The 12,927-nt window shown below is 41.0% G+C and overlaps 5 non-coding genes across 5 annotated transcripts; 3 read left to right on the top strand and 2 right to left on the bottom strand.

Annotated features, from left to right (window-relative positions):
• Positions 1–9,758: 9,758 nt before the first annotated feature.
• trnag-ucc (transfer RNA glycine (anticodon UCC)) lies at positions 9,759–9,830 on the bottom strand. The gene has a single exon. It is a non-coding gene; the product is annotated as a tRNA-Gly (tRNA).
• A 659-nt stretch (positions 9,831–10,489) lies between these two features.
• On the top strand, positions 10,490–10,561 carry trnae-uuc (transfer RNA glutamic acid (anticodon UUC)). Its single transcript has one exon. It is a non-coding gene; the product is annotated as a tRNA-Glu (tRNA).
• A 189-nt stretch (positions 10,562–10,750) lies between these two features.
• trnag-ucc (transfer RNA glycine (anticodon UCC)) lies at positions 10,751–10,822 on the bottom strand. The gene has a single exon. It is a non-coding gene; the product is annotated as a tRNA-Gly (tRNA).
• A 658-nt stretch (positions 10,823–11,480) lies between these two features.
• Positions 11,481–11,552, top strand: trnae-cuc (transfer RNA glutamic acid (anticodon CUC)). Its single transcript has one exon. It is a non-coding gene; the product is annotated as a tRNA-Glu (tRNA).
• Positions 11,553–12,472: 920 nt separating this feature from the next.
• trnae-uuc (transfer RNA glutamic acid (anticodon UUC)) lies at positions 12,473–12,544 on the top strand. The gene has a single exon. It is a non-coding gene; the product is annotated as a tRNA-Glu (tRNA).
• Positions 12,545–12,927: the final 383 nt, after the last annotated feature.

Below are 12,927 nucleotides of genomic sequence, written 5' to 3'. Positions count from 1 at the left end.
ATTATTTTAATAGACAATCAAATTGATGTTATGTTAGTTGAACTGTGAACCCAAACATGATTGGCTATGCCAATAGAGTGAAGCATTTGTTTAAGTCTGTAAGACTTTATGCTGTGATGTGACGAGAAGGGTCGATGCCAACTCGCTAACAGTCCTGTTGTTTACAGGCTGGGTTTTTTTTTTTCCTTGGGTTTGATCCCGACTCCTATGATCACTCACTTGGAACGAGAACTGGATTTCTTCCTGACGAGGGAGATGGCGAGCCTTAACCACTGAACGAACCCGGACATCTCAAGTAACTGAAGAGCAGACTGCTCTCTTCTGTGAACAATCTCAACGGTGCGGTAGGAAAAAATCGCACCACCGGACTCTGACTTTCACCCCAAGCGTGGGGATTTGACTTGACGCCGGCTGACTTGTGACTCATATGATCAAATCTCATACCGAGCATTTTACTATTGTCGATTGTTTTCATCTGTTTTTGTGTGTTATCTTTATGTGTTATATTTCCCATTATTATTAAAATTTAGTATATAAACCGTTTCATGCTATACCCGTGACTCCAGTCATTCTTAAACAACCTCCAATTCTCCCCGAACCTAATTATTGGCCCATTTGTTTATTTTTTCTTTTAATTATCTTATTGTATCCTGTAATCCGGTTACATAAAACTTGGCGAGCCAGCCAGGAGAATTGTAGAGTTGTTACCTTAGCTAACCATTGACTGACATCATAAGAGTGCCTGGAGGTCACAGTGGTTTGCCATTTTGGCATTATTGGTACTTTTGAGTGTTTTAAAATGGAAGTTGTGAAAACAGAAAAGGTCAAAGTTTCAAATGCTGTTTTAATCAGTGGGTTAACTGATACAGACCTTGATAACGAAGTCTTTGGGTTTATGGAAGGATTCGGACCAGTTAACAGGCGCATTAAGTTACCAAACTGTGATCAGATTATTGTGGAGTTTCAACATGAAGCCACTGTTAAGGAATTAAAGAAACAATGTTTACCCTATGACAAACCTTGTACTAGGAACCCAGATGTTTTCTTTCATATTCAAGACCTAGCCAGCGCGTACAGTCTAGAAACTAGCACATCTGCCACTGATGCCTATCTGTCAGAGCTCAGGGACATAGCTGCGCGTAGCAATCAATCATTTAAAGACCTTCTAATGGAGGAACTGGCAAAAATTGGGGAATCTTTAGGAAGGGATACCCATGCATCTGAACCAGTCACTGAACCAGAGCCAATGCTCCATAGTGACCAAGTTACATATTCCCTGCCTTTAACACCAGAAGTTAACTATATGAACAACTCAAAGGACAATTGTCCACCTACAGAGACTGGAAAACAAAACCCTTGCATTCCACCAAATCTTTTAAACACACCTGAGGTTCAGCGAGTTATTGTGGAACACATTGTTAAAAGCAGTGAGGTTATCCCTCCGCCTACTTCACAATACAGACTAAAACCGTTCTCAGGGCGAGTTCCACACCCTTCTTTTGAAACTGACTATGATACTTGGCGTAGTAGTGTAGTGTTATGCATAAATGACCCTTCACTCACCAAGTCCCAAATTGTACGAAGAATCGTGGAGAGTCTGTCAGCCCCAGCAGCGAGCATCGTTAAAGCTCTTAGTCCAAAATCCGACCCGGAAACGTACCTTGAACATCTCGATTCAGCTTACGCAGCTGTCGAAGACGGCGACGAGCTCTTTGCTCGCTTCTTAAACACAAACCAGGACAGTGGTGAAAAACCTTCCGATTACTTTCAGAGGTTATACACCTTGTTAAACCTAGTTATTCAGAGGAATGGAATTTCCTCCAGTGACGCCGACCAGCAGCTGCTCAAGCAGTTTTGCAGAGGCTGTTGGGACAGCTCGCTGATTTCAAACCTGCAACTCGAACAAAAGAAAGACAACCCGCCTCATTTTACAGCACTTCTCCTCAAACTGCGCACTGAAGAAGACAAACAGGCTACTAAAGCAGCACGCATGAAACAACACTTAGGGGCACAACGAACTAGAGTGTATTCAAATGTGCAAACAACATGCTCTCAGAGTAAAAACACTTGTGAACTGGAAATAGATGATAACTGTGATGACTTACGCAAACAAATCGCTGAGCTCAGGAGCCAAATTGCACAGCTTAAGGTTAACAACACAGATAAAAAGGCAAAGAAAACTCAAAAAGAGTCAAAACCCCGTGTGGGGACTAAAATTCCAGATGAGCCCAAACAGATTCAGCAGATAACTGCAGTGGTGCCCAGACCAAAGCCTGGATACTGTTTTAAGTGCGGAGAAGATGGGCACATAGCTTCTAGCTGTAGCAACGAGCCAAATCCAGCACTAGTTGCAACTAAAAGACTTGCTCTTAGACAGAAGCAGCGCGAGTGGGAGATGTCAAAGCCAATTGCTCAGTCTCCTCCTTTAAACCGGTAGAAGCTCCTATCGTGGGACAGATAGGTGCTAAAGTAGAACCAAGTCCCTCTAAGGAAAGGACAGAGAGACTTTTTTGCAAGCCAGTTCATGCTCATTCAGTGCCAAAACTTCCCAAAAGATTAGTGGGTGGGCGATGCACAGCTACAGTCTCAGTTAACAGTGTTGAATGTAATTGTTTACTGGATTCAGGGTCCCAGGTAACCACCATTGCCAATTCTTTTTACCAAGAACACTTACCTGACCTCTCAATTAAACCCATCAGTAATCTGTTAGAAGTCGAGGGCGCAAACGGTCAAGCAGTTCCTTATTTAGGATACATAGAGATAAGTGTCACATTTCCAAAAGAGCTCGATCAGTCTGGACTTGAGTTACCTACCCTTGCGTTAGTGGTTCCGGATATAAGCTCAAACTCTGATACACCACTACTCATTGGCACAAACACACTCGATCCTTTGTATGAGCAATTGTCTGCCAATAACTTACCTGATTCCAAGGCACTCTCTTATGGGTACCAACACGTGCTAAAAGCCTTAGCAGTCAGAAAAAAACAAAGCAAAGATGGACGAGTTGGTGTGGTGAAGCTTCGAGGGAGAACCCAAGAAGTTCTCCCTGCAAATAAAAAACTGTTACTAGAAGGGTTTATGCAACCCAGCCAAAACAAGCATGAGCCTTATGCACTCATTGAACAACCCACCAATGGTTCTCTACCAGGGGGTATAATTGTAGACTGTTGCCTCATTTCCTTACCTTCACATGGTCCATACAAAGTACCTGTTGTACTAAGAAACGAAACTAACCATGACATCACATTACCCACTAACTGTGTGATCGCTGAGTTAGTTAAAGCCGATCGTGTTATGCCATATCCAGAACCTGACAAAAGTGATCAGAAAGTACTTGCGGCGTGTAGTTCGCAGCAACAGACTTCACCTTCAAACCCTCCTCTCAGTTTTGACTTCGGTACTTCGCCCTTGTCCGAAGAATGGAAAGGGAGGATCACCAACAAACTTAACACTTACTCCGATGTGTTTTCGCACCACGATCTTGATTTTGGTCATACACAACAGATAAGACATCACATCAACTTAAAAGACGAGACCCCATTCAAACAGAAATCTCGGCCGATCCATCCACATGATTATGAAGCCGTGAGAAAACATTTGGAAGCCCTCTTGGAAACCGGTATAATAAGAGAGTCGGAGTCTCCATTTGCCTCACCAATAGTGGTAGTTCGGAAAAAGAATGGTGAGGTACGTCTATGTATAGACTATAGAAAGCTTAATCTGCAAACCATTCGCGACGCATATGCCCTGCCTAACTTGGAGGAGTCCTTTTCTGCTCTCGCTGGATCACAGTGGTTTTCTGTGATGGACCTCAAGTCAGGTTACTATCAAATAGAGATGTGTGAAAAGGATAAACCTAAAACTGCTTTTGTTTGCCCGTTTGGGTTTTATGAATTTAACCGTATGCCACAAGGAATAACAAATGCTCCAAGCACTTTCCAACGGGTTATGGAAAAGTGTATGAAGGACATTAATCTGAAGGAAGTGTTAGTTTTCCTAGACGACTTGATCGTCTTTTCCAACTCCTTGGAAGAACACGAAACCAGACTTTCTCACGTTCTTGAACGGCTTAGAGAATACGGACTCAAGCTATCACCAGATAAGTGTCGTTTTTTCCAGACATCTGTGCGTTATCTTGGACATATAGTATCTCGAGATGGCATAAAAACCGATCCAGATAAGGTGGAAGCACTCAAAACATGGCCGAAGCCTCAGACTTTGAAGGAACTCCAATCTTTCTTAGGATTTACCGGTTATTACCGACGCTTCGTTAAAGATTACTCAAATATTGTCAAGCCACTAACATCTCTCACGGCTGGTTATCCACCCAAACGGAAAAACTTTAAAACACCACCATGTAGATCAAAGTACTTGAACCCCAAAGAACCCTTTGGGAATCGTTGGAGCCAAGACTGTGAGAAGTCCTTTCAAACTATTATTGAAAAACTTACCACTTCGCCAGTTCTTGGCTACGCTGACGCAAAACTCCCATATCTAGTACACACAGATGCTAGTACGACCGGACTCGGTGCAGCGCTATACCAAGTGCAAAACGGTGTCACACAGGTAATCGCTTATGCAAGTCGCGGTTTAAGCTCTAGTGAAACTAGGTACCCTGCGCACAAGTTGGAGTTTCTAGCCTTAAAGTGGGCCATAACAGATAAGTTTCATGACTATTTGTATGGGAACACATTCACTGTCATTACTGATAATAATCCGTTAACTTACCTCTTAACAACGGCAAAACTCGATGCAACGAGCTATCGTTGGCTAGCTGCGTTGTCCACCTATAATTTTGACATCAGATACCGTGCAGGTACACAGAACGTTGACGCGGATGGCCTGTCTAGGAGGCTGCATGATAAACCTGAAGACAACTCAAAATTCACTGAGGAATGCCAACGACTAGATGAGTTCCGATCTCATCTTTTATCCTCTGTCAAAGAAGTCGAGCTTCAACTTCAAGCCGAAGCAGTGAAGGCAACATGCCAAAAGCACATGGTCTTGGATGAGACTGATTCTCCTTGTGGTTTAGTTCAGTCACTTGCCATGTCTGCAGCGGCCATTCCAGACCTATTCCAGTTGGAAGACAATAGTGACAGTTTCTTTGCTGTGCCCAAGTATAACCATGCTGACCTTGTCTCCTTGCAGAGGAAAGATCCAACCATTGGCCGAGTCATTCAGCTGCTTATGACTGACAATAAACCGCCAACTGATACTATTGCAGAACCCCCGGTGGTTCTTAACCTTTTGAGAGAGTGGAAACGGTTTGAGTTTCAAAATGATTTACTGTACCGGAGACGCCAATTAGGACCAGAGACATCATTGCAGTTAGTCTTGCCTGATTCATTACGTTCAACAGTCATGCAAAGCCTACATGATGATATGGGGCATCTTGGGGTTGAACGTACGACAGATCTCATTCGGTCCCGTTTTTACTGGCCAAGAATGGCTAGTGATATCGAAATCAAAGTTAAAACTTGCGAAAGATGTATCCGTCGGAAGGCCCTCCCTGACAAAGCTGCTCCAATGGTGAGTATTACCACCACCAGACCTATGGAGTTAGTTTGCATGGATTTTCTCTCCATAGAACCAGACAGTAAGAACACTAAAGATGTCTTAGTGATTACAGACCATTTTACAAAGTATGCAGTGTCCATCCCAACCAAAGATCAGAAAGCCACCACCGTCGCGAAGAACCTGTGGGAACATTTTTTAGTCCACTACGGGTTTCCTGAGCGTCTTCATAGTGATCAGGGACGGGATTTCGAATCACGTACAATCAAGGAACTTTGTTCTTTACTTGGTATCCGTAAAGTCAGAACGAGCCCTTATCACCCTCGTGGCAACCCCGTTGAACGGTACAATCGTACATTACTCAGCATGTTGGGAACTTTACAAGCCACTGAGAAACATCACTGGCGCGATTTTGTAAAACCACTTACTCACTCGTACAATTGTACAAAAAATGACGTGACGGGATACTCTCCCTACGAGCTAATGTTCGGTAGGCAGCCTCGGTTGCCTATAGATATTGCCTTTGGGTTACCGCATTTGAACAAGCCCTCTATAACTCATTCTCAGTATGTTAAAGAACTGAAGAGTCATCTGGAACAGAGTTATGACATTGTCATAAAAAACTCTCTAAAAACAGCGAGGAAGAACAAAGAACGGTTCGACAGAAACATTCGTGAGTCCACACTAGGTGTGGGAGATCGTGTTTTAGTCCGAAATCTTCGCTTAAGAGAAAAGCATAAATTAGCAGACAAATGGGAGCAAACAGTGTATATAGTTCTCAAACAGATGGAAAACTTGCCAGTATACACTGTAAAACCAGAGAACGGAGAAGGACCCAACAGAACACTCCACAGAGATCTTTTACTGCCTTGTGGTTTTCTCTCTTCATTAGAAAATGAAACAGAACGCGTTACGAAACCTAGCAGACCTCATACAAGACAGAGTTCAGCCTTAGAACCTGACCCAGATGAGCCACTTGACGAAGAGGTAGATGAGTTTTATTACTCTGATCTTCCACAAGTGCTAAACCGACCATCCTATCAAATAGCGGTCACCTTGCCAAATAGGGAACTCATAGCAGATTCAGGACCGGTAAATAATATTCAACAACAAAACACACTATCCTTACACACAGGGGATCGCAAGGAACCAACCTTAGCTGGTAATGAAAATGCTGAATTGTCCTTACTTGACAAAGGCATCAACACCGAAACATTCTTACCTGACAGAATGAGTGAAACTGCGACATTCTTACCTGAAAGAGTGAAAGAAGCAGCAACATACTTACCTGAAAAAACGAAAAAAACCGAAGTATACTTACCTGACGTAGAAACGGGGGATGAAACTAACACAAACCTACCTCAATTGGATGGTGTCCTAAAGTCGCAGCAACGTGATGTAAGTTTTGAACCCATCATACACGATCAGACACATACATCTGAAAAGACCAAAGTCTTAGAGAATAGCTCATCAGCTCTGTCGGAAACAGAGAGCTCACTTCGTCCTGTCTCAGTTGAGAATCAAACCGAAACGGATGAGCATGATACTGTGCAACCAGAGATGTATGTCAGGAGATCTGAACGAAGTAGTCAGCCTCCTCAAAGACTAACTTACTCTCAATTGGGCAATCCACTAGTGACCGTAGTTAGGTCCCTTTTCCAAGGACTTAATAAAGCTTTTATTGACTCTCTTACTCAAGAAGTTGTGTACCCCGTAGAAACAATGCACAGGGACGTGCATGATATTTAATGGGGGAGGATGTAACCCAGAAGCTAGAACCTTAATGAGGTATTAACTAATTGGCTTACTAATATGATCCATCCTCAATTTAGATAAAATATAAAATATAAATTAAGGAAATTAACAATACTAATTAATAGATATCTAATTAACTAATAGATAATTTCATAATGAATTATTGGAAGGGTGAATAACTAAAATAACGAGTTTAATATTAAACATCGGTTAAAACAAGAATCTTGAACATCCCTAACAGAAACAGAAGAGGAAAGCTGTATACTATTGGTCCAGGTGGGAATCTGAAATTTCATTGGCTGAGAGAAATAAGTCCCGCCTCCGCGAAATAAAACCGTGCGACGCAGCTGAGCGAGAGGAGAGACAAACGGCTGTGCAGCACGCAGATACAGAAAGCAAAGACTGAGCGGTTAGAGAGAGAGAGAGAGAGAGAAAAAAACAACGGTCGAGGCCGTGAAGAACCCTGATTTGGGTGCCGCATAGATAGAGGGAGAGGCGGACTTGACTCCTTCTAATAAGAGCTAGGAACTTGGAACCAACGCGGTGAGTAAAGAAAAAAGAAGAGAAAAAGCTAACGATGCAACTTTAAAAAAAAAAGGAAACTTAAATAGCTTATCAAATTAATTCCATTCTTATAGATTTGTGTGGAGACGACAGAGTGAACCAATCCTCTGTAGGAGGGAACCGTTGGAGCGCGTTGGTGAGTGAATGAGATTAAATTCAGTAAATTATTAAATTCAAAAAGCTAATTACAGCAACCGAGGTGACAGCAGTGGGCTGCTAGACGTTAGATCCCAGGAGTTAACATCTCAAACTACCAGTTAATGGTGGTAGGGCATATAGGAGTTAACGGCTCAAACCGCCAGTTAACGGCGGTAGGGCATATGGGATTCCCAGGAGTTAACGGCTCAAACCGCCAGTTAATGGTGGTACGGCCTAGATGTACAAGGTCCTCAGGGGCGTTATAGCTAACGCCATAGAATTAGCAATGCGTCCCTTAACCAAACATTTAATAATAAAAAAAAAAATAGATAAATAAAAATAAATAAAAGCTAACTGATTAGGGAGGAATTATTTTACAAAGGTGGACCAAAGGACCAGAATTTATATTTTGTTGAATTTTGTTATAGAACATTTTATTTATTTATTTATTTATTTATTTATTTATTTATTTATTTATTGTGTTACAGATATACAAGGTGTCACAATGCTGTATAGAAACACAACTAAATGTGTCCTTGTTGTCATGAATGTATTTCTTGTTGAATAGTGTAGAGTAATAGAATCTAACTGAGCCTATTGAGCTGAACAATTGTTGTCATATGTAATTATATTTCCAGAGCTACTGAGAATTATTTTAATAGACAATCAAATTGATGTTATGTTAGTTGAACTGTGAACCCAAACATGATTGGCTATGCCAATAGAGTGAAGCATTTGTTTAAGTCTGTAAGACTTTATGCTGTGATGTGACGAGAAGGGTCGATGCCAACTCGCTAACAGTCCTGTTGTTTACAGGCTGGGTTTTTTTTTTCCTTGGGTTTGATCCCGACTCCTATGATCACTCACTTGGAACGAGAACTGGATTTCTTCCTGACGAGGGAGATGGCGAGCCTTAACCACTGAACGAACCCGGACATCTCAAGTAACTGAAGAGCAGACTGCTCTCTTCTGTGAACAATCTCAACGGTGCGGTAGGAAAAAATCGCACCACCGGACTCTGACTTTCACCCCAAGCGTGGGGATTTGACTTGACGCCGGCTGACTTGTGACTCATATGATCAAATCTCATACCGAGCATTTTACTATTGTCGATTGTTTTCATCTGTTTTTGTGTGTTATCTTTATGTGTTATATTTCCCATTATTATTAAAATTTAGTATATAAACCGTTTCATGCTATACCCGTGACTCCAGTCATTCTTAAACAACCTCCAATTCTCCCCGAACCTAATTATTGGCCCATTTGTTTATTTTTTCTTTTAACCCTTTGATGCATAATGGTCACTACAGTGGACAGGTATTCAAAATTGTTATTTATTTACTTTTGCTATTAAGCACAGCTGCTGAAGACTTTATTGCATGTGAGCCCCTCCATTTGGACTTCAATAAGCCAAGCCACCATATTTCATGTTCAGAATGCACATTGTCCACTGAGATGGACATGTAATAAAGTATTTGTAAATTAACAAAATGGTACAAAAATATTTGTTGAAATTTGTTTCATTCACACCTAAAGATGAATGAAAAAAATTGTTTAAAAAATCATGGTTGAAGATTTCATAATTCATGCATCAGAGGGTTAATTATCTTATTGTATCCTGTAATCCGGTTACACATTGTTGATGTCATAATTGAGGAAATGGCTGCTTTAAGATAAATAATTGAAACAGGTACATTTACACAATCAGTAGGTTTGGTGATGTTTAGTATGGATTAGGAAATACTCTGCAATCTGCTTAATTTGAAGTAGGACAGATGAATCTTTGCTTTGGCCGGGAATTGAACCCGGGTCAACTGCTTGGAAGGCAGCTATGCTCACCACTATACCACCAATGCCACATAACTCAATGTAAAAACGTTATGATCGGAAAGATGCAATTACTGGTCATTCTTGGGGTTTGAAGTTTTACATTTTTATTGTGCACTGAACTAATTTGACTTGCACCATCAGTGACTGCTGACAAAGAGTCAGATCAGAAACCGTTGTCTGTGTTCAATTTGATCTACATTAAGAAGAAACTTAATCCACAGGAAGGCAACAAAATGTAATCAAAGAAAGACCTTTTGATTTTCAACATGACAGAGATGTCCACCCAAAAACCTATAGCAGTTCCAGTGCTAAAATAGTCTCCAACGCTGTACATTCCGTCAAATTCCATGACTGTTGACAGTCTGAGGCCATAGTATAGCTTTAGTTCACTATAGCTTTTGTTCACAACACAAAAAAACTTTTCCAGAATTTGGTTCTTAAAGTCTATGTGTTGCAATAAATATTTGCTCTTAGGCGTGCTTGACTGCTTGCTGAATTTAAGACAATTGAGCCTAATTGTAGACGTTCCGGAAGGTCATTTTACACACCGATGGGACTCTACGCACATTTTTGTGGCAAAAGAAATCCAAAATCAGGACGTCAGTTGGACAATGCAAGTTCATGGAATGACTGATTCTATACAACTGTGCAAGTGTTCACTTGGTGGATTAAGAGGAAGAGTGTCTCCCTGATGGTCTAGTGGCTATGATCCGACGCTTTCACCGTCGTGGCCCGGGTTCGATTCCCGGTCAGGGAAGAGTTTCATTTCTATATTCATTATCTGATGTCAAATATCATTGTTAATGACATAATTGAGGAAATGGCTGCTTTAAGATAAATAATTAAAAATAGGTTCATTTACACAATCAGTAATTTTGGCGATGTTCAGAATCGATTAGGAAATACTATGCAATCTGCTTAATTTGAAGTAGGACAGATGAATCTTTGCATTGGCCGGGAATCGAACCCGGGTCAACTGCTTGGAAGGCAGCTATGCTCACCACTATACCACCAATGCCACGTAGTCAATGAAAAATCGTTATGATCGGAAAGATGAAATGACTGGTCTTTCTTGGGGTTTGAAGTTTTACATTTTTATTGTGCACTAAACTAATTTGACTTGCACCATCAGTGACTGCTGACAAAGAGTCAGATCAGAAACCGTTGTCTGTGTTCAATTTGATCTACATTAAGATGAAACTTAATCCACAGGAAGGCAACAAAATGTAATCAAAGAAAGACCTTTTGATTTTCAACATGACAGTGATGTCCACCCAAAAACCTATAGCAGTTCCAGTGCTAAAATAGTCTCCAACGCTGTACATTCCGTCAAATTCCATGACTGTTGACAGTTTGAGGCCATAGTATAGCTTTAGTTCACTATAGCTTTTGTTCACAACACAAAAAAACTTTTCCAGAATTTGGTTCTTAAAGTCTATGTGTTGCAATAAATATTTGCTCTTAGGCGTGCTTGACTGCTTGCTGAATTTAAGACAATTGAGCCTAATTGTAGACGTTCCGGAAGGTCATTTTACACACCGATGGGACTCTACGCACATTTTTGTGGCAAAAGAAATCCAAAATCAGGACGTCAGTTGGACAATGCAAGTTCATGGAATGACTGATTCTATACAACTGTGCAAGCATTCACTTGGTGGATAAAGAGGAATAGTGTCTCCCTGATGGTCTAGTGGCTAGGATCCGACGCTCTCACCATCGTGGCCCGGGTTCGATTCCCGGTCAGGGAAGAGTTTCATTACTGTACTCTGTATCTATTGTCAAAAATCATTGTTGATGACATAATTGAGGAAATGGCTGCTTTAAGATAAATAATTAAAAACAGGTACATTTACACAATCAGTAGGTTTGGTGATGTTTAGAATGGATTAGGAAATACTCTGCAATCTGCTTAATTTGAAGTAGGCAAGATGAATCTTTGCATTGGCCGGGAATCGAACCCGGGTCAACTGCTTGGAAGGGAGCTATGCTCACCACTATACCACCAATGCCACATAATTCAATGTAAAATCGTTATGATCGGAAAGATGCAATTACTGGTCATTCTTGGGGTTTGAAGTTTTACATTTTTATTGTGCACTGAACTAATTTGACTTGCACCATCAGTGACTGCTGACAAAGAGTCAGATCAGAAACCGTTGTCTGTGTTCAATTTGATCTACATTAAGATGAAACTTAATCCACAGGAAGGCAACAAAATGTAATCAAAGAAAGACCTTTTGATTTTCAACATGACAGAGATGTCCACCCAAAAACCTATAGCAGTTCCAGTGCTAAAATAGTCTCCAACGCTGTACATTCCGTCAAATTCCATGACTGTTGACAGTCTGAGGCCATAGTATAGCTTTAGTTCACTATAGCTTTTGTTCACAACACAAAAAAACTTTTCCAGAATTTGGTTCTTAAAGTATATGTGTTGCAATAAATATTTGCTCTTAGGCGTGCTTGACTGCTTGCTGAATTTAAGACAATTGAGCCTAATTGTAGACGTTCCGGAAGGTCATTTTACACACCGATGGGACTCTACGCACATTTTTGTGGCAAAAGAAATCCAAAATCAGGACGTCAGTTGGACAATGCAAGTTCATGGAATGACTGATTCTATACAACTGTGCAAGTGTTCACTTGGTGGATTAAGAGGAAGAGTGTCTCCCTGATGGTCTAGTGGCTAGGATCCGACGCTTTCACCGTCGTGGCCCGGGTTCGATCCCCGGTCAGGGAAGAGTTTCATTTCTATATTCATTATCTGATGTCAAATATCAATGTTAATGACATAATTGAGGAAATGGCTGCTTTAAGATAAATAATAAAAATAGGTTCATTTACATAATCAGTAATTTTGGTGATGTGTAGAATGGATTAGGAAATACTATGCAATCTGCTTAATTTGAAGTAGGACAGATGAATCTTTTCATTGGCCGGGAATCGAACACAGGTCAACTGCTTGGAAGGCAGCTATGCTCACCACTATACCACCAATGCCACGTAGTCAATGAAAAATCGTTATGATCGGAAAGATGAAATGACTGGTCTTTCTTGGGGTTTGAAGTTTTACATTTTTATTGTGCACTAAACTAATTTGACTTGCACCATCAGTGACTGCTG

This window comes from Nothobranchius furzeri, chromosome 3, assembly GCF_043380555.1.
Source record: "Nothobranchius furzeri strain GRZ-AD chromosome 3, NfurGRZ-RIMD1, whole genome shotgun sequence".
In the NCBI taxonomy this organism is placed as follows: Eukaryota; Metazoa; Chordata; class Actinopteri; order Cyprinodontiformes; family Nothobranchiidae; genus Nothobranchius; species Nothobranchius furzeri.
This window is presented reverse-complemented; position numbering and strand designations above follow the sequence as displayed.